The sequence below is a fragment of the Sitophilus oryzae genome, unplaced genomic scaffold, assembly GCF_002938485.1.
Source record: "Sitophilus oryzae breed Bouriz unplaced genomic scaffold, Soryzae_2.0 scaffold_1508_pilon_pilon, whole genome shotgun sequence".
Lineage (NCBI taxonomy): Eukaryota > Metazoa > Arthropoda > Insecta > Coleoptera > Curculionidae > Sitophilus > Sitophilus oryzae.
In genome coordinates, this window is record NW_022146179.1 from 3140425 (window position 1) to 3161103 (window position 20679).

The 20679-nt window shown below is 31.0% G+C and overlaps 2 long non-coding RNA genes across 2 annotated transcripts; both read left to right on the forward strand.

Annotated features, from left to right (window-relative positions):
* Positions 1-15389: 15389 nt before the first annotated feature.
* LOC115878309 lies at positions 15390-15624 on the forward strand. Its single transcript, XR_004049490.1, has 2 exons — positions 15390-15446; positions 15517-15624. It is a non-coding gene; the product is annotated as an uncharacterized LOC115878309 (long non-coding RNA).
* Positions 15625-15842: 218 nt separating this feature from the next.
* Positions 15843-16785, forward strand: LOC115878310. Its single transcript, XR_004049491.1, has 2 exons — positions 15843-16160; positions 16219-16785. It is a non-coding gene; the product is annotated as an uncharacterized LOC115878310 (long non-coding RNA).
* The last annotated feature ends 3894 nt before the right edge of the window (positions 16786-20679 follow it).

Here is a 20679-nt window from a genome sequence, read left to right on the forward strand (position 1 = left end):
AGCGTACTCGAAATACTGACGAACCCTTCAATATTTGCATGTTTGTGGAGGTGTGCTGGTTCGCCGGTGCGCATATTAGGTCGGACCAGCACGACCAGGCATAAATATTTGTCGGTCATATTTGTCCCTGACCGACACGACCTGTTTTGACGGTCGTGGCTTGTGGCGGTACGTGCTGGTACTGGTCTAGTGTGCTCTACTCTATTAAATAACACGGTCACCTTCACTGGTATATTTTACTGGTCTGGTCCGTGTAGGTATAGTGTGCGCGATCTTTTAGATAACTTTCGAGGTATTTTTTCTTTCTGAATGCACATTTTAAAGTATTTTATATTCTTTGTCCGCTTGACCTATTATCCTGATCGCACGTATGGAAGTGCTGTTTCTTCTAGTTTTAAAAAATGTTCTTATTTCTTTGTAGTTGTAGTGTAAAATTAGATTAATTTATTAAGTTTTATTATAGTGTTTAGTGTAGCATGTTAGTGTAGAACACCAGAAATAGTTTAGTAGTGTTATATAGTTTATTTTGTAGTTAAGTAGTAGGTGAAGGGATAATTTGATTATTTTTTCTTTTTGTTTGATAAATTAGTAAGTTTGATAATTTGTTCAGTGTAGAATACAAGAAGTAGTTGTGTAGTGTCTTTAAGAGATTATATTCGTTTATTTTGTAGTAGGTGAAAATAGTTGGGTATTTCTTCTTTTTGTTTTTCTTCTAACTGTGGTAGTTCTATTAAGTATTGTGATAGATACCTACACTATATCTTCCTTCAAGTGCGTTGAAAAGTGCGTTATCATATAATTTTGGTTTTCTGGTATTATTATGAGAAAAAAAAATATGATCAAATTTATTTTAAATTAATCTAGTCTTAATAATCAAATTAAACTATTCAAATAATAATAATAGTTAGTTTCAAAATACTATACAGGGTGAGCTTCCTACGATGTTCTCTGTGGGTATCTCGGAAACTACTGGAGATAGAGAGTCGGTTAAATGGGGAAAGAATTGCAGTTTTGTGGGGTCATAAATATGTTTATAATTTTGGATTTTTAAAAAAGTTTATGGCTCACTAGATCTTTAAAAAAACAAATTTTGGCTATTTTAAAACTTGCTTATTCCATTATAATCTATTTTAGACAAAAAATCTTCAGATAAAAGTTGTAAAAAATGTCTATACCTATGTGGCGGATTCATCTCTCCAAAAAAATTCTTTATGGGTATTTCGCCACTGCACTGCAAAAAAATCTACAAAATAAAATAGTTATTTTTTGTAAACACTTCTGCGTTAAACTTAAACGGACACTGCTTGTCAGAAGTTATGTTTACAGTAATAAAAATTAGCCTAACAAAGAAAAAAATGCTTAACGTTTCGGAAAGTTTATCTCTTTCCGTCGTCGGAAGCAAAAAAAAATCAAATAGTAAAGAAAAAACTATTTAAAATATTTAAATTCAACTATTCGCGAACACTTTACTTTTTTTAAAACAGATACATTTACAAGAACGTCAACGGTTTCTTGTAGACGTATCTAGATAATCACATTATCTAATGAGTTTGTGTTTTCTGATTTTTTCTAAAGCCTGTCATTTTAGGACACAAACATATGTTTTTTTAATGGAAACCATAGTTGGCCATGACTTCATAAAAATAGTCATTTTTAAGCAGGGGCGTAGATAGGTGTATCCTATGGGGGTGGTACTATGATTAAGTCGCAAAAAAATCACCGTCGGAATTTTTTTGTCGAATTAAAACGACGGCGATTTTTTTGTCTTCGAAAATATATAAAAACATAACACAAAAATTAAAATATAGATTTGTAAATAACATAAACAAAAATGAAACAACGACGTTTATTAGTTAATTTTCTATAAACTATAAATAAAAAACTCTAAACTATCAAAAAAAAACTATAAAAACTATAAACTATAAATAAAACTACAAAACAAAATCAAGTTTTCTAGTACGCTGTTTGGAAAACTTATCAATAACAGCATCAACATTTATTTCAATATCTTTATGGATATTGATTAGAGTTAACCCCACTAATCTATCCTGGCCAATAAGAACACTTTGTATGCTTTTAATTAGGTCGAACATATTATAAACGATAAATCAACATAATTAAAAGCATACAAAGTGTTCCTTTATGTCGGATATTAATTAAAAAAAATCCTTTCATAGTCAATGACTTTTTGAATTTCAATTCTCGTATCTCGTCAAGCGTCAGGGGGGGGGGGTACTGTCCCCCAGTACCCCCCCACCCCTTATCTACGCCCTTGTTTTTAAGCTTTTCAGCGATATAGAATTTTAATTTGTTATAGATCTTAGTGATATTATTTTAAAATAAAAACGTATTACAATATTTTGAAGAGATCAACCGCATTAATGGAAGCTTCGCGGGTGTATAAAACAGTTTTATAAGAGTTGTATACATTACAAATGGAACTGTTATATTACACATCTGTTGTATAAAAATGAAAAAGTGGAGTGATTTTAATAATATATTTCACTCTTTTGTTTTTAAAAAAATTAATTTGCCTAAATTTGTCTATTATTAACCTAATAGTTCTTGAAAGTATAAATAGACACTATATAATAATTTCCGATGAAACAAACTTTCCCCCAATGTCCAGTTTGTTTTTCTTTTAAATCATTGATTAACTAGCGGAATTGACGTTTTGTCTTCTCTTCAAATGTATAGCACTGTCAAACCGCGCTTTGATCTTTTCTGATTAAGTTGCGCCAAGGTAATTGAAACCATGCTTCGGTTGGTTAATACTTCATCTCCATGCTAAATCTTGGACTATTGTTTAGTGCGATTGATTTTTATTTCGAACTCTGCTAGGTATAAAAAAATACAAGAGTAGATAAGTTTAAGTTATAAACAAAAAATATACGTTTATGTGAATTCCTAAAATTTAATTAAAAACAAAATATTTTCATGTTTTACCATTAACTGCGATATAAAATAAAATAAAACCGTATTTTGAATGTGATTAGTGTAACCAAAAATGTCAGGCGCAGGAAAAAATCATTTTCTGCGGTCCTTTGTCAATTTTTCAGTTCGGTGAGTACAATAATTATTTATCTATATAAAATTTGTTTTTTTTTTGAAAATTTGGCTTAATAATACAATAAATTGTTTTTTTAGTAGTTTAAAGATATAATTCATTTTACTCGTATCATAATATAATAATATTTGTCCATGTGAAAGTATGAAATCTCATTTTTTTCTAATATTTTAGTATAATTTCGCAAAATAATGCAATTTTACAAAATTGTTAATGATTTTTAATAGTTATTAATAAACTATATTATTTTTACGATTTGTTTTGCTTGTTTATAAATAAAATTTATCTAACAGCCACTACTTGTACATGTATACATATAAAATAAATAATAACACACGCGTGAGTTTTTGAAGTTATAACAAACTAGTGTGTTATAACCTAGCCACCCCATTTTATAGAAACGATTAAGCTTTATTCTTAAATTACTAATTCAATGAGTTATTTAAATTAACATTAGCATTAAATGAAAATGACTTTTTTGTAGATTCAGAAATTGTAAAACCTTGTATGCCTCCAAATGCTGTCCCTCCACTGCTTGAAATAGACTCTGTCATTATAACGGCTCGTTCTGGAACACTTGCAGCACCTTGAATCTTTTTCGCAATCTCTATTTTATTGCTGATGGACTCTTCAATATATCCTTTCGCAACCATTGCAGATCGCCATCCTCCGTGTCTTTTTATGAAAACGTTAAAAATGTTCACTCCTGCATTTGCAAGTAATGTAGCGGATAATCTTCTCATACAGTGGCCAGTGTATTGCTCAGGATGTTGTAGGTCCAAGTACTTGCGGAAGATCTTCCTGAATCATTTTTCTTTAAAATCTGACTTTCATTCACTATTTTATCGTTAAAAAATCGCGATTTATCTAAATAACGTCTTAATGTCAGTGCTATTTATTACTTCCAAAAAAGCAAAACGCACATCTATATCATAGATAAATGCAACAAGTTTAGATTGGAAAGCCCGTAAAAATTTTAGGCCGCGAAATTATTTTGGGTCGCGACCGTTATACGCGATCTGGCGCTGCTATAGCGGTCGCTAAGAACAACGGCAAACAAAAACAGAAATAATTTTCTCTTGTCAAAGTCAGAATCTTCAAATATCATAATAATCTTTCAACATCCAAACCGCTCTCATTAAAGAAATTCCGAAAAATGTTTATAGCGTCCATTTTCAAAGTAATAATTGCTATCTTGTGAGTTTAATTCAAGTTTTATTTACTTCAACCGGTGATAATTGTGAAAAAGTGGCATTAAAAACTTAAAAAGCTGTGCTGTGAACTGTGAACTGTGAACTGCAAAAACCACATCGTGGATCGTGGCATAACGTCGGTTTCCAATGTTTCATAGGTATTTAATACATGCGTCCTTATATAAAATAAAGTTTCTTGTATGCAACACACTGTATTTTATTTATAAAATTAAACGAAAATAATAATAAATTTGAATAAACAATATTTGGCGATATAATTCCGGAAAAAGCCGAACCGCTCCGAAATTTTCAAAAGTTTTGGGTCGCGACCGTTGCAAGAATAGCGCCAAATAGTATTTACATTGTCCTTATGGGCACTTTCCAATCTAAACTTGTTTCATTTATCTATGATCTATATTGCATAGTAACATAAACGCACCCTGATAATTTATTAATTTGCAACAATGAAAGTAAAACTGGTAGATCCTTTTAAATCAGTTATTCTTTAAAGATTGGACATGAAACAGTTCTGATGTTGGAAAAAATTTGTATAGCACTCGCGTGTTATAACATATATATGTATAAGTCACTTGAGAAAATTAGCTCTCTCGGCCTAAGGCCTCCAGTGCTAAACATTTCCCAGCGTCACTTAAGCTTGATTTTCATGCATCCGTTATACGTTGATACGATGGTCCGACGGTGCTCTGATTGGTCATAGTGTTTTCGCACCACTTTTTATCCGTAAATATTTTACTTCAGCCCGTCAACGAACCCGTTCATACGATAACGGACGTTTTGACACTTTTTTGACAAATTTAATCTAACCTTAATAAAAATATAAGTAAAATAGCAAAATCGTTATGGAAACGAAAATATAAAATGACACCAACGTATATCCGATAAACGGAGGCATGAAAATGCAATAAATTTAAAAACTGCGTTATTTTATAACCAATCAAAGTCTTTAAATTCTACCAACAAAATTAATTTCGTATCAAGGTATCGTCGGACAACGGATGCATGAAAATTAAGCTTTATATGTAAGATAACACACTAGTACCATAAATAACTATTAAACCGTAAATACAATTTTGTAATAAAATTTCATATTTTCAATTTCCAACTTCACTAAGATGTAGATTATTGTAGATGCAAATTGCTAGTTCTCCATCTCCGATACCAGTCGTACCAAAGTTTATGGCACGAATGGTTGTAGTCTCGGAGTACTCAGAGATGAGGTGTTTCCCCAATTTTTTCCACAGAGTCTGCATTCGCCGTTTAGCTTCAATCTACTGAGTTAATCATTTACGAGACTGTTGAAAACCAAGTTACACGCTGAATATTGTTCTTACTTAAATCAAGAAAAATCTTTGATTTTTTTCATTCGTAAGTCCTCGGAAATTTCTTTTGGTGTCTTAGAACGTTGGACGATTCACAGTTCAGGTTACTGATGTCTCCTAGGTTCTTGAGTTCCGCTTTAAGATGGTTTCCACTTGAGAAGCAGAACGGTTCTGGTCTAGTTAGAGTGTTTTCTCCTTTTCTAGCCAGACTGTTTGCTTTTTGATTACCTTCTATCCCGTGATGTACTGGCACCCAGAGCAGGAGGACTTTATTTTCTTTGCTTAATTTGTTCAGCTTTTCTAGGCATTCCTAGAATAATTTCGCAGTGATGTAACGCAACTGGCTTATTAGTCCTAACTGACACATAAAACGTTATATGTAGACACACACCGTTTAATTTAACGATAACTAACCAATCAATTTTACCTGTCAATTAAATTAACACACTTCAATCTTTTTATAAAAATGGTAAGCTATATTTGAAAATTATATTCATCGATATACATGGTGATTCAAATATGAGCAGCAGACTTTCTAGATGCATTTTGCCCATTTTTTCGAATTTTGGCAAACAAAGAAAAACTACCATGCTTTTTGCAAGAAATTTAACGAAAAACTAGTATACTTGAAAAATGGACAAAGCGTAAAAATAGTACACCTATATGTGAAAAATCTAGTTTCGATGATATCTGAGAAAATTGAAAAAATTATTAACCGTCTTTTAGACGTTAAATTTCTCTTTATTTTTCTGCTACCACAGTCCATATCCCCAACTACATGGTCCCCAGTCGTAGTTCCATTCATTATTTTAAGTAGTATTATTCAAAAAATACAGAAGTTGTAGCACAAAAAAAAACTCTTCATCTGGCAATGACAAACAAACACCAGTATATCTACAGCCTACAAGGACATACTTCTATTTGCTTGTCTACTGCCAATGGACATACAGCACATAGGAAGTTTAAGGTATTTTCGCCATTTACTGCGAATGGGATAAAATTTATTTAACACGTTGTTTCTGGTATCATATTGTAACTCTGTGTTTGTAGTTTGCAATGTCACCTTTGGTTGAAAATCTTAAAAAAATTGACAAAATGCATTTAGTAAGTCTGATCCTTATATATTTAACATTAAAGTTATAGTTTTTAAAATAGAATGATTAACATTTTTAATAGAGTGACTTTTAAATAAAATTGTCCTTCCAAACATATTGCAGTGTCGATCTCTATATCGGATGCCCTAAGAAATTAGACCATTTTATACACTAATTTTTCAGGACATTTTATTATAACTCTACAAAAAAATATAACACCGCAACTAAATATTCTGTTTTAATTGTTAATGTTTTGTGATTGATTTGAAAATGTATTAGATATATAATTATCTTTAAAGTGCTAGGAAGTATAATTATTGGTGAAAATTCTAAAAATAAAAATAAGAAAGTAAATATTTTGATATCTCCAGAAGGTCTAACTTGTATTATAATCTATTATTCAAGGTAATAAACCTTTTTAGATGTTTAAGCTACCGATACCGTGGCTAGCATAGTTTTACAGCGCTTTCAAACGGAGCGGACCTTCCGCGCGGAGTGTCCGCGCGTATATTTTTTCAAGATAGCTCATCCGGACGGAGCATGGACGGAGCAGACGCGACCCATGTGAAATTGTTCATTTAAACTCTTGGAAGTCGTGCACGGTACGCGCGGACGCTCCGCCCCATCTGAAAGCGCTGTTACGTACCGATTTTTCTAGCGGAGACATAACTGAGGTTATTTCGATTATAACGTTTTTTTGACGATTATAATTATAACGTCCAATAAAATTGAATACGATTTAAAACATATTTTTATTATTTCGGGCAGTATATTTTATGATACCAGTCCCCCATTTCTCTACTCATGTCATGCTGACGTTCTGAAAAATGTATTTGCCACTTTGTCAAAAGCAAAGTTGTTTTATACAATGTCACAATAACCTTAAAATGTCAAAATACTTGACACATAAATATACACAAGGCGTTTTCTTTCATGAGCTTTCCTGTGACTGAAAAGCCTGATACGTGATGTTATTTGCCTACCGCACTCCTGACATTCAAAAATCTCATTGCTTTGTTGCCTCTTTACTTTTTGGTTGTCGCTGTTAACTGACTTTACAATTCTTCTCCATTGAGTTCTATTGTGAACTGCTTCTTCCCAATGATTCTGTATGTTAATCCCCTTTAAGTTTTGGTGGAAAATGTCCTTGTACCTTTTGAGCTGTCCACCCGGCCTCCTCTTACGGTCTATAAGCTCACCGTAAAGCAGAGATTTTGGTATGCGGTTTTCTTGCATTCTGCATACGTGACCAGCCCATTTTAAGCGGGTTTTTTTGTAACCATGACTTGAAACTACGTTTGAGACATGATGGAACAACCGGATTTTTAAGAGTTGTCTAAGGTGTCTCTGTTGCAACTTGTTTAATGCGTTCATGTGTCGGCGGTACGGCACCCAGGTTTCGCTCCAGGTTCGTTTTTGTACTCAAGTCATGATTGTAGAAAACCCTGTCTTTTAATTTCCAGAATGCTCTTGAGGCGCTGCTAATCCTGTGCTGAATTTCAGAGTCTATATTGGCCTTTTCCGAAATCAAACTGCCGAGGTAATTAAATTCCGCTACATATTCCAGTAGTTCTTCTCCGATTTTTATAGCATTGTTATGATCTTGCGGGGGAGTGCACATGATTTTGGTTTTGTCGATGTTTAGCTTAAGACCCAAAGCCTCGTATGCCCAGGTATGTGTTTAACATTTCATGTAATTGTTGTAACGTGTTTGCAACTAGAGCGCAGTCATCAGCGTATTGAAGTTCTGTGATGAATTTTGTACGTGTTTTTGCCCTGAGTCTTTTTATGTCGAACAGACCGCCGTCATATCTGTATCTAATGCCCAATCCTCTCTCCTGCAGTTTGCTGTCCACTATAATGGAGAGCGCTGCCATGAATATGTTGAATAGGAGAGGCGCTAAGGCGATTGTGACACAAAGCGACGCGACGACGTCCAGTTCGGTTTCTTTTTCACTTAAATTTTACTACCCGAAACAACATTACATTACACAAACCTCGTACCTGAGTGTTTTACAGTTTTAATAACTTCACTATTAAAAACTAAAATACCTAAATATCATGACAAAGCCACGATTTTAATATTATTTCAATGCGATTATTTCACGAAGCAAAAAAACTTCTGATTTTTGCCGTATCGAGCGCTACGGCCGGAATTTTTAGAATCAATTGAAATGCACCAAGCCTACATAAAAACAATACAGGGTCGCTTTTATGTATGGAAATGGTCGATTATTAGATAAAATATACAAGGTACCGCAAAAAGTTAAATACCAAAATTACAGCGTTTTTAAATGTCTATTGGCGAGTAGTAAATTTATGTATACAAGGTCAGTCATAAGGTCGTGGCACATCAAAGTTTCATTTTTTTAAATAGAACTCCCTGTATGTTATTGCATATTTCAATTCTAAGCAAAAATCGAAATACAGTTCGTTCGTTGCCGAGTTATTGACTTTTGAACGTATCACTTAAACAAATATGATTTAATTAATATCGATATGTTCAGTTTCATTTAATGATGCCATTCTGCCGAAACTGTGATACTGTTGTAATGGATTTTTAAATTCCTATTACCTACTAGTAAATTTAAGTATACAGGGTCGGTCATAAAGTTGTGTCACATTAAACTTTTTTTTTTAAATGAAACCCTCTGTATATTATTGCATATTTCAATTCTTCCTTCAATTTTAAACAATAATCGTAATACACAATGTACATAAATTGAAGAATTGAAATGTTAAACTTATTTTTTTTTAATTTCCAGACTTGGTATAATCTCATTTTATACATCTATAAATGCTAACTTGAGAACTAATGTCAAATATTATTAATAATTAATTATTAAGTATCACAGTTTCGGCAGAATGGTGTCGTTAAATAAAATTGAACGTATCTAAATTAATTAAATCAAATTGTTTAAGTGACATTTTCAAAAGTCAATAACTCGGAAACCGTTGGTTTGAGGTACAGGGACATCATTTTAAGTGTCTCACTCGATTTATAATTTCCGTGTTTGGTATTTAAAGATAGTAGAAAGATTTTCTAATTTAATTTTTTGCGAGGATACCGATTCTCTACACCAAAATTTTTTAAAACGTCAATTTTGACAGATACGACGCCATTTTGATTTTTTTAAATGGAAACCCCATCAAATTTTAACACCGCCCGGTAGACATATTTTAGCTAATTTCAAAAATATATAGTTTAGTATACTTTGCAATTACCGTTTTCGATATACAATGGATTTCAAAATGAATTGTTCCAGAATCATTTTAAGTGTCTCACCCAATTTAAAATTTTCCTCTTTTCTATTTTCAGATAGTACAAAGATATTTTAATGTAACTTTACGCGAGAATGCCGATTTTCTACATTAAAATTTTTTATAACGTCAATTTTGACAGATACGACGCCATTTTGATTTTTTTTAAATGGAAACCCCATCAAATTTTAACACCGCCCGGTAGACATATTTTAGCTAATTTCAAAAATATATAGTTTAGTATACTTTGCAATTACCGTTTTCGATATACAGTGGATTTAAAAATGAATTGTTCCAGAATCATTTTAAGTGTTTCACCCAATTTAAAATTTTCCTCTTTTCTATTTTAAGATAGTAAAAAGATATTTTAATGTAACTTTACGCGGGGATGCCGATTTTCTACATTAAAATTTTTTAAAACGTCAATTTTGACAGATACGACGCCATCTTGATTTTTTTTTTAAATGGAAACCCCATCAAATTTTAACACGGCCCGGTAGACATATTTTAGCTAATTTCAAAAATATATAGTTTAGTATACTTTGCACTTACCGTTTTCGATATACAGTGGATTTAAAAATGAATTGTTCCAGAATCATTTTAAGTGTCTCACCCAATTTAAAATTTTCCTCTTTTCTATTTTAAGATAGTAAAAAGATATTTTAATGTAACTTTTCGCGAGGACGCCGATTTTCTACATTACAATTTTTTACAACGTCAATTTTGACAGATACGACGCCATCTTGATTTTTTTTAAATGGAAACCCCCCATATTTTAGCATGGTCCGGTAGACATATTTTAGCTAATTTCAAAAATATATAGTTTAGTATACTTTGCACTTACCGTTTTCGATATACAGTGCATTTAAAAATGAAATCTTTAGAATTATTTTAAGTGACTCATCCAGTTTACAATTTTCCTCTTTTCTATTTTAAGATAGTAAAAAGATATTTTAATGTAACTTTACGCGAGGATGCCGATTTTCTACATTAAAATTTTTTAAAACGTCAATTTTGACAGATACGACGCCATCTTGATTTTTTTTAAATGGAAACCCCATCAAATTTTAACACCGCCCGTTAGACAAATTTTAGCTAATTTCAAAAATATATAGTTTAGTATACTTTGTATTTACCGTTTTCTATATACAGGGGGTTGAAATCAAGAATTCCTCTAAAATTTATGTATTTGAATATGAATGCCATTCACTTACAACTGAGTGGCATTCGTATCCAAATGCATGAAATTTACATAAATTGAGCTATCTTATGATAAATAACTAGCAGTTTAAAACTAAATATTCAAAAAATAAAAGTTTTTTTATATACAAGGTGGCCCGAACTGTATTCCGGAAACTTCGGCAGCATATTCTGCAGATAAAAATAAGTAAAAAAGTTTGTATAAATATATGTCCTACAATACTTAGTTTCGGAGATACAGGGTGTAGAAATTTCATTTTTATTTCGATTTTTTCCAATTAATTTCTGAAGTAACGTCAATATTTGGCTGAAAATTCGTGTCTGGGAGTTTTTTTACATTTTGAGAAACAATTTGAGAAATTTGATTTTGATGTCAATATGACTCTTATTTGTAGGGGGCGCCACCTACATGTGTTTTAACTGTTTTGAAAAGTAATAACTTTTCGCCCATACCTGTATAAAACTACTGAGTAAAAAAATATACATTTCCTTGACTTTTTTACGTAAAAAATGCCTCTTGGTAAAAATCGCTACAAGCAACCTTTCTCAAGATATTTCGAATGGAAATAGTCAATACATGTCATTGACAAAAAAATAAACACGTTGAGTAGATAGATAGTTGGCTGAAATAATAAATATGGGAAATTTTTATTTTCTTAAATTAATCATAAATTTTTCTGCGGAAAAGGTATGATAAAACAGTTTCTGTTGAACTTTTGACAAAAAGAACATTTCAAATTTATGATTTCAGTCTAGTAACTATTTAGTCCAGCCTACACCTTCGGATAGAAGGCCTTCGATATATATATATATATATATATATATATATATATATATATATATATATATATATATATATATATATATATATATATATATATATATATATATATATATATATATATAACTATTTAGTCCACATGTTTAATTTATGTCAATGATTATGTCAATTTCGATTCCCAATATCTCGAGAACCATTACTCGTAACAATTTTTACCAAGAGACCTTTTTTACGTAAAAATCGTTATAAATGAATATTCTTTTACTGAGTAGTTTTATACACGTACGGACGAAAAGTTATTACTCTTCAAAAAAGTTAAAACACATGTTTGTGGCGCCCTCTAGAAATTGGAGTTATATTGACATCAAAATCAAATTTCTCATATCAAAAAACTCCCAGACACCAATTTTCATCAAAGTATTAACGTTACTTCACAAATTATTTGGAAAAAATCGAAATAAAAACGACACTTCTACACCCTGTATCTCCAAAACTAAGCATGTTAGGACATACATTTATACGAACTTTTTTACTTATTTTTATCTGTAAAATATGCTGCCAAAGTTTCCGGAATACAGTTCGGACCACCCCGTATATAAAGGTCATATTGAAGAAGAATCAAAGTATAAATAAACAAAAAAAAAATAAGCGTCGTAATTGTCAAATTTGACATTTTCAAGAATTTTAAAATTCGAAAATTGTAAACTGGATGAGTCGCTTAAAATAATTCTAAAGAAAAAAAAAATCAAGATGGCGTCGTATCTGTCAAAACTGACGTTTTAAAAAAAATCAATGTAGAAAATCGGCATCCTCGCGAAGAATTACATTTAATAATCTTTTTACTATTTTAAAATAGAAGAGAGGAAAATTTTAAATTGGGTGAGACACTTAAAATGATTCTGCAACAATTCATTTTTAAATCCACTGTATATCGAAAACGGTAAGTGCAAAGTATACTAAACTATATATTTTTGAAATTAGCTAAAATATGTCTACCGGGCGGTGTTAAAATTTGATGAGGTTTTTATTTAAAAAAAATCAAGATGGCGTCGTATCTGTCAAAATTGACGTTTTAAAAAATTTTGGTGTAGAAAATCGGCATCCTCGCGAAAAATTACATTAGAAAATCTTTTTACTATCTTAAAATAGAAAAGAGGTAAATTTTAAATTGGGTGAGACACTTAAAATGATTCTGGAACAATTCATTTTTAAATCCACTGTATATCGAAAACGGTAAGTGCAAAGTATACTAAACTATATTTTTGAAATTAGCTAAGATAAGTCTACCGGACCATGCTAAAATATGTAGGGATTTCCATTTAAAAAAAAATCAAGATGGCGTCGTATCTGTCAATATTGACGTTTTAAAAAATTTTGGTGTAGAGAATCGGCATCCTCGCGAAAAATTACATTAGAAAATCTTTCTACTATCTTTAAATACCAAACAGGAAAATTATAAATTTTAAAACCACTTAAAATGATGTCCCTGTACATTGTGTTATTTCGATTTTTGATTAGAATTGAAATATGCATTAATATACAGGTGGTTCTATTTAAAAAAATAAAACTTTGATGTGCCACTTTATGACCGACTCTGTATACATGAATTTATTACCCGCTAATTGATATTTAAAAATCCTATATATAACTTTTTGCGGTACCTCCTATATTTTACATAATATTCGACCGTTTCCATACATAACAGCGACCTTGTATAATGCATAGTAAATACGGAGCAACTTGACCTTACATGTGAAACAAATAATCGAAACATTGTTTATAATTTTGAAATGAAAAATCCACATAATTTTTATTTTATCACACTGTATTTTTCACATCAAAGCGATTGTTGTAACTAATTATAGATCACTATTTAACGGAAATTAATGGTTCGCAAGTAACCCAATCCCTCAAAGATATAATTGAACATTAAAATATTAAGCTTTGGACGTTAAAACCATTGAACAAAAGAGAAATAATTTAATCATTGGCATTTTCTCTCTTTATTATTAGCTTGTAAAGGTCTCCATTTTGTTAAGGAGCTTAGTCATAACAAAAGGTATTATGTTGAAAATACTTTGTGTAGTTTCATACAGATACGTCTGTGTTTAATTAAATAAATATTGAGGTAAAATAATTTTATAAATACAAAACTTAACGATTATACAGCGATTAAAATAGCTTTAATCGAGAATTACATTTATAAATTATTTATAATAAGTTGTTTAAATAATCTTATAAAAGTGGTTTTGATTCTGACTGCGCTCTACTTAAAACGTTTAAGAAAAAAGTTACAGCAACTACAAGAAATGCTGAACACATATATACCTAGGCATAAGAGGCTTGGGACCTTATGAACAACGTTACTGAATATAGATAAAATTAAAATCATATGCACTTCTCCGAAAAATTATAACAATACTATAAAATCGGAGAAGAGCTATTGGAATATGTAGCGGAATTCAATTACTTCGGCATGCGGCAGTTTGGAATTAGGAAAAGGCCAATATTTATTCTGAAATTGAGCACAGAATTAGCAGCGCTTCAAAAGAAATTCTAGAAATTAAAAGACAGGGTTTTCTACAATCATGACTTGAGCACAAAAACGAAACTTGCAGTGTACCGAGCAATAATAAACCCGACCATGTTATATGGAAGCAAAACTTGGGTGCCTTACCGTCGACACATGAACGCATTAAAAAAGTTGCAAAAGGTACAAGGTTATGGTACGTATACATTGGCGCTATGGAGTGTAGAGGTAAGGAGAAATAACTCTTACGGGACTTTTATTGAAAAAAGTGGTCACAAAATGGGAAGAATAAGGGTTCGCCAAATAACCACAGTGGCTCTAAAAACGCATGATTCTAAAAAATGAAAAGTAACCATAGATAAGAGAATAAAAATAAATATAACCAAACATTACCCAAAAAAAGTTTTGTTTTTATTTTTTAGAATATTAAATAATTATTGTTTATCAATATTTTGTGCTTTATTTATTATTTAACAATGGTTAAAGTGTGTGTGGTGCGAAGTTGATTGAATAGCTGATGGAAAAATAAAGAGCAAAGGCAAAGCCTACGGTATGTAAAATACATAATATAATTCAGTATTGTATTATTTGTATTATATGCAAAAATTAGAGTCAATCAAAAGTGTAGTAAACATTTTTCGTAAGATTATTGACATACATGTTACAAAGTATATTTTTACAATCCTTTTTATAAAGTTACAACCTGAATAAAATTTATTATTAATGATTTTAAAGTTTGACAGACATGCACAAATTGTTGGCATTTTTTTAAACAAGTAAAAGTAGGAAATAAATAAAATTGTAGGTACTTTCAAGAACTAGTTAACTGTAAGTGCTGTATTTTAATAATCTATCAAAATCAAAATCATTAGGATAATAGACATGATGATAATTGACATGAGGTATTGATTTTCAGACAAGAATTACATTACAGCGATGGTCAAAAGCATTTAGATATTGCTTTGAAATCTACAGATAAGGTTTCATTTTAAAGAACAAGATGTTAAAGTTTATGATAAAATTGTCATCAGAAATACAGTCCACTTGCAGTATTTACATAGGAAAATATTGGAGGATGAAGTTCTACCTACTGCCTCAAGTTAATTTAAATTCTGAGTTGCAACAAGCAAGAAGGGCACCATTAAATGAATATTATACCCATAAGTATTATTATACACACAAAAAGTAATGTTATACACATAAATAATAACATTTTGTAGAGCAAAACACAATAAAAAACCAAAATATGAACACCAGCAACTAAAACAGGAACCATTAAATGAATATTACACACGTAAGTACAATTTGATCGATCGAATAAAAAACGGCGTCAGCGATGCCTATGAAATGAAGATTGCTGTCATTTTATATGTAAAATGATATGGAGAATGTCATCGAGATGTTCATTTCCAAGCCCACTGGACGCCGTGTTTTTTCGATCATACAGTATTATTATACACATAAATAATAATATTATACACATAAACATCCCTTGATAAAGATCAACATTTTGTAGAGCAATAACAGCATCAAATAATGGAAATAATGGACCCTACTGCTCAAATCAAAAACAAAATTTCAGCATTACCACTTTATTGGTTATATCAATAAAAGAAATTATTGAGTTTATGAGTCTAGATCCTACAAGCAAGCAGATCTATCACATAATTTTAAATGAAGATTTATCTATTATAGTATGTATAAACACTTTGCATCTTTTATTCAATGTTGTAATGAATTAACAAATTGCAGGTAATTTATTCTGATGAGGTTTATGAATATTAAAGTCTGTTGAAGTTTGGCCATTATGTGTTGATATTTGGTATACAATTTATTTATGATGTTACAGTAGTTAAACCATCCGAGTACGAAACATGTTTAAAATCCACTATTCTTAACGAATGGCAACTACCAACTTGAGAGGAAGCTAAGAGGAAGGTTCTATTGGGTGGACTACAAGGAAAAGGGACATATACATGAGGATCTGGAAGGGAACTAACATTACGTCTCAAGCCATGGGACAATAGGAAACGAAATTCAAAGGAAAATATTACAATACGTTGGATGCAAATTATAGTGCAAAGAATTGAGAAAAAGAATTATTAAAAGTAGTTATTGTTACGATAGTTAAACCATCCGACTACCAAATATATTTAAAATCCACTATTCTGAATGAATAGCAACTACCAACTTGAGAGGAAGCTGCGAGAACGATTCTATTGGGTGAACTACAAGGAAGACATGAGCATCTGGAAGGGCTATAAAATTATATTATTTCACGTTTCAAGCCATGTTGGAATAGCTGGGAGTGAAAAAGAAGATAATACTGCACACGATTCTTGTCTAGAAGTAGTTGATATTAAGGTAGTTAAGCCATCCGACTATCGAACATTTAAAATCCACTATTTTGAATGAATGGCAACTACGATGGAGCAAAACGTAAATAAATACTTGTACAGTATAAAATTATATTATATTGGCTTAATTTTTATACTACAGAAAATGTGTTACGTTATTTTTGACCTGCATTATATTTATTTAAATCCCATATCATCAATTAAACTTTTAATAAAGTTTTTCTAATTATAATTAACATTAATTTTAAACTAAAGCTTTTTCATCTTGAATGAGATTTACGAAATAACTTATGAGAAACAATAAAAAGAGGCTCTGATATCTGAATAATCGATAATAAAACCACATATTGACTTACTTTTATACTAAATCAATGTAGGTATGAAGTTATTTTAAAGCTGCATTATATTTATTTTAAACCCATCATCAATTATTACTTTAAATAAAATTTGTCTTAATTATAATTACTATTAATTTTAAGCTAAAACGATAAGAATATTTTTTCGTCGTATGAATGACATTTGCCTAGTCTATTGCTGCTGAATAAAAATCTGTAATTTATTTCATGAAACATGAAAATAAAATTGTATTTTTTTTTAAACCCGCGGCTTCACGTCAAATATTTATGTCTTTAATCATCTGTTCTAAAATGTTCGGCGCATGTCTAAAATTTTAGAATCTAGCTACAGCAGCGCCATCCTAATTCTTCCCTTTTTTTGTCCATTTTTAATGCACGGAGTTATTTCTCCTTACCTCTACACTCCATAATTGGCGCGCTGCGCCGCGAACGCGCGGCACACGCGTACCGATTCCCCTTTATTGGTACGTGCTTTCAAGTTGCGCGCGCACTGGCCGCTTTATAAAAGCTTTCTATGTTCGTTCAATTGAGACGGCCCACAGTGGTTTCGGCAATGAAAAAAAAAACAAAAAAGAGGGTGTTAAATCGGGTTTAAATTATCCTATCTTACATCGAGTTAGTTCAAAGACAATATAATAATATTACTTTTTTAATTTAATTACTAGTTTTGAATTTACAACACCTCCTTTTTGACAATTTTCTTAATATACGAAACGCGCAAAAATAAAGCGAAAACAAGTAATATTTTACAGCCCTTCTTTTAATTCCTAAAAATGGGTATTACCCAGGAACTGTTTCGTTTATCCACGGGCATAAAAAGTAAAATTCATTTTGCCAAAATATACCGTGCCTTTGATGCAGTTTAGTTTAAATCTATTTCTAATAAAATTACTTTACTTCTTACTTTAATTAGATTAGAACAAAAAAGCTTTACCGAGCTTTGGTCTCGGATTAATTTGATTAAAGAAAGCAACTGTTAAAGTAGTGATTCTATAAATTTTATCGCCACATTCGGCCACGTTTGTTAAAAATTTAAAATAAAAGATAAAGAGTGTGGAAAAAAATGAAAACTACATTCTTCATTTTTGCGGATGCCGATAAATTCATTTAATATAATTTACTTTTTTGCCACTTAAAATTATATAAATATCATTATATTGTATAAGATTTAAATGTTATAAATTATAATAATTTGAACCACAGTGTGTAACTAAACAGCATCAATTGAAGCGTGAAGTGCAAATTTTTGCATTAAGTTTAACAAGTATTTTTTAAACTTTTGAAGGAATTTTGAATTTGCCAGCCAGATTCTAAAACATCGTTTTATCGACTATCGAACCGTTCTTTGCAGTTTTTTTCAATTATTGGTCAGGACCCATAATACAGGGTAAAACAAAAATGCGCGCATTTTTAACAAAATTTTAAGTGAGCCTCATTTTGTGGAGGGATTGAGGAGATCCTTTTTTTGTGGGTAGTTTGAAGGAGGTGTTTTATACCTCGGGACGTTTATGAGTTTTTTTGGCTATCGCTCTCCATTGCGATGTTTTCGACTTATCATTGTCGGTAGAGTTTTAATACTAATAATTTTATCTCATTGTGAAATGAAGATATCGTATTTTTAAGCATTATGCATTTTAATGTATAATTATATAAAGCAAAAAAATAATTTTATAAAACTAAAAAGTGTTACAGTTATATATATAAAAATTTATCTAGCTGTTATATTTAAATTATATGAACAGGTTTTATTATGTATCTTGGCATAACAAAAGAAGCATTTAACACATTTTCATTAACGATACAGTATAATAATCACTTAGTATAATCATTAGTTAATACGCATAATACTCAAAAAATACAATATATTAATTTCATAATGAGATAAATTTATTAGAATTAAAACCTTACCGAAAATCATATAAAAAGGAAAACATTGCAATGGAGCAAGATACCCCGAAAAAACTCAAAAACTTCCCGAGGTATAAAACAGCTCTTTTAAAATACCCACAAATAATGGAAATTTTCCATCCCCCCACAAAATGGAGGTCACTTAAAATTTTGTAAAAAATGCACGCATTTTTGTTTTATCCTGTATTATGGGTATTGGCAAATAATTAAATAAACTGCAAAGAACGGTTCGACAGTCGATAAAAAAGCGTTTCAGAATCTGGCTAGCAATTCAAAACGCCTTCAATAGTTCAGAAAATACAAAAGTTCAACTTGATGCAAAAATTTTCACTTTACGTTTCAATTGGTGCTCAGTTTCCTTATAAATAAATTTATTAAACTATGTTATTTGATGTATTTTATTAAGCTGAATCGAATAAAATCCGTCCCAATGCGATTTGATTAACGGTTTAGGAAATATAGGGTTTTTTCGTTATATTATCAGTTTCACACCACTGTGCGGCCGGCCGGTGAAGACAGCGCACGCATTCCGCTCGCATTTATCAGTGAGTATGTGTATTTTCTTTGAATAAATTCCCTTTTTTGTGTTTTTCTTTGAATATTGTTTATTAATGGAGTGTTTAAAGAGTCGCACTACTCATCACTAAAATTGCGTAGTTCTTATCGGACGATAGAGACATGATTAACGATGAAACGAATGTTCACGGGATTTCTATGGATTGCGGGATGTTCGTTAAAACAATTAAAGTAACGCATGGCCAACGCTCTGCGCGTTCGTGGCGCAGTGCACCAATGTATACGTACCATTATAATGTACTGAACAAAGAGGGAACAGTAAACACGTTGCCAAACGTATGGAATAAACCGAGAAACTGTGCACATTGCTAAGATGCGTGGAAGGGGATATAGCAGATTTGTCGCAGTCGACCGGTTGACCCAATCAGTACCTCTGTCAGTACTTAAAGTTCTAGAGAAACGTGTACATCATGCGTTCAGCTTCACGATTTAATTGCGTCTCGTGACACTTCATTTATTTGTTTATTAACGAGTCGTTGTAATTTTCTCTATAGCTTAAACATTTTTAAGTGCAAGTTAGAAACACTTGCGTTTTTGGTAAAAATAAGTGGAATTGAGTTGGTCGCGCTATTAGAATTCACGAATCGATCTCTCGAAATCTATTATGAATTATTGATTGTAGTTTTTCAAAAACTTTCTTCGCAGAGAGTATGCAAAAATCTTTTTAAATAGTTACACGATTACTGAAAACGCGTAGCAGTTTAACTAAAAGTAAATGGATGGGTTTTTTAAATTTTAGAATGGAAAAAAAACCTAATTGAATTTTTCTATGTAAACATATTGTAAATGATCCGATCTTCAAAATAAAAACAAGCTTCAATATCTAAAGTGGTTCTTAAGTTATGGCGTGTTTTGTGTAAAAAAGTTGAGTTTTTAAATTATCGCGATTACTGACGTTTTCTCGTTATAAAAAAATGGACACCCTAACAATATCATTATAATTCCATTTCAGATGCTCAGAAACATATCTAATTATTTTATCTACCTACTATCTATTTACCTTTTCGAAAAAAAGT